At 39.3% G+C, this 2,500-nt stretch overlaps 1 protein-coding gene across 1 annotated transcript in view; it reads right to left on the bottom strand.

The window, feature by feature from the left end:
* The window catches only part of nau (myogenic-determination protein nautilus), a 216,412-nt gene that overhangs the window by 121,628 nt on the left and 92,284 nt on the right, over positions 1-2,500 (bottom strand). The gene's annotated exons all lie outside the window — the stretch shown is intronic.

The raw sequence follows: 2,500 nt of genomic DNA, 5'->3' as shown, positions 1-2,500 counted from the left end.
ACACACACACACACACACACACGCACGCACACACTCGCACACACACACACACACACACACACACACACACACACACACACACACACACACACACACACACACACACTCACGCACGCACATACACATACACACACTTCTCACGAGTCTCAAATGGGTTAACTTACAGACGATAATCGTCAGTCGACTTTTTCGATTGAGGAGAACAAGTGACATAAATTTGAATGAAAAGAAATATTTAGTAAAGATAGTCATTAAATAAACACTAATGGAACGTTTCTCCGTCCAAGTGAAGTACAATGTTTCCTTTAGTGTGATGGTATGATTCAAAAAGAAGTGTTCATAGCCAACAACGGATCCAATAATGTGTTAGTAAATGCAACTTTATCCTACACTCACCAACCGCCACTTGGGCGGACGTTTGGGTTCAGGACATAAACCCACTACAAGTATTGGCCCAGGACAAAACACCACCAATTCCCGAAGTGTGTTTATGTCCTGGGACCAAACGTCCGCACAAGTGGCGGTTGGCGAGTGGTGGATTAAGAGTCCTAAGTGTGTACATATATAAAGCTAACTCAGTAACTTGTTTGTCGTTTATCACCAGGATGAAAAAGTTAACTGACATTAATCTAAACTCTTCAAAGGGAATCTCAGCCTGGACTGAATAAAATACTCGTTCGTGAACCTGATCACGATCTGCCCAGTATGTAACCAGATTAAAGGGCTTAGAAGATATTTACTTTATTTAACCCGCTCGCTACAAAGAGAAATGGTTTCCCTCAGTTGAATTAAATCGCATGGCTATATTTAGAATAAACGACTCAAGTCTTAAATCGCAGCAAAAGGGATTGAGATAAAGAAACGTTATGCTCGGTGCGATATCATTGTTCAACGACAAAACTGCTTCTGAGACCAGAGTAGCGATTTCCAACTAATTTTAGGTCGCTGATAACGAATTCCATAGTTACAATCTTTTGTTAGCTCTTCTTTTTACGATACATATGATATGTGTCACAACAGGTTCCAACAAACTTATGGTAATGTGTTTTTTCCCAAGACGAAAATGTAGTAGCACATTTAGTAAAATGTTTTAATTACCCACTGTCGGAGAAAGAAACAGACGAACTGTGTTTCTTACCACACTCAGTCTCACTGTCCTTCAGTATTGTTCCAGCAGTCATTGAAGGCGGTTGTGCTGTGCAAGTTTATATTCTGAGGTAGAAAGGTAGGTGATTTTCCTAGTCAAACACTTTTTAAACTTATTAGCCTACCACAGTCATTGGAGGTTGACGTGCGTCCTACCTGGCTTCATATTTAGGTAAGCGCGTTGGTAGGTGTGGTCAAAATGATCAGCCTGGTAATTTGCAGTTCGAACCAAAAGAGCCCCATTCAAAAACAAATCATTAGTGTTCTGGACAATCGTTTGACGATAATCATTGGGCCATGAACGATCATCGTTGAGCGATAATCGTACCGAGCACTACGTACCTTAAGTTTTAGAGAATTTTCATTTCTTTTCGTCGAGGAGAGGAGTTGCCTTTGACCGAATAAAATCGCCTGGCGACAGACAGAATAGACCTCTATCCTCTCAAAAACGCAGACTCAAACGGGACAATTTCTTGTACACTGTGACATGTTCTGAAAGTTTTTATTCTAGCTGAGGGAACGCGACAGTAACAGAAAATGTTAAGATAATCTCAATTAATCTCTTAATGATGTGACGTCAACTTATCTATAGACTTCAATCAAGAATTGTGGAAGGTCACCACAGAAAGGGGCTAAGTGTGTTTTTCTGTTCTATGTTTCTACATTCTGCAGTCACCACAACCTTTGATTAACTTAAAACTCTTCTCGTGCACTCAGTCGCTATAACCACTTAGTAACAAATGCTTCCATGTTGTTACAATAGGTTATAACAGAGGAAGAAAACGGCCAAGCTTACAGTTCATAACAAAGCGTGATAAAGAAAAGTTGTCTTTAAACATCATGTTCAAGAATTTGAGAAATTTTCCTTTTTTCGCGCTAACTTTATTGCATGCAGTAGATCAAAACAGTCTCGGAACATTATGTTGAGGTATTTGGGTTAATAATTTATCAAAATTTTAATTGTATTGCATGCACTAGTTTAGAAGGATGTTTCACTTGTCGAGGCTCACTTTAAGATTCATTTCCTCTTTTCTTTGTATTCTTGCTCCGTTTTGCACACACATATTTTCGTCACTTTCTTTTGTTTTGCTTATTTCATCACTCATCACTTTCGAGCTCATAATTTAGTTTTCTTTCACTTCTTTTCATAATTCTTCGCGTGTGTGTCATTGCCACATCTTCAACTTCTCATTCCCTTTATGCTCTCTCTTCTCCCTAAGGACCACAAGAAAACCGAGCTAATGCAAGCTTTTCTTGTCTTCGCCATTCCTGTGCACCTGATTTCGTTTATGTGCATAATATGACCTCATAAAAACACAATGCAGACATGCGCAGTAAGACAAAAGCTTGCGAC

This window comes from Oratosquilla oratoria, chromosome 34, assembly GCF_046742065.1.
Source record: "Oratosquilla oratoria isolate Oo_2021 chromosome 34, ASM4674206v1, whole genome shotgun sequence".
In the NCBI taxonomy this organism is placed as follows: Eukaryota; Metazoa; Arthropoda; class Malacostraca; order Stomatopoda; family Squillidae; genus Oratosquilla; species Oratosquilla oratoria.
Note: the sequence above shows the minus strand (reverse complement) of the source record. Positions and strands in the feature narration are given on the sequence as shown.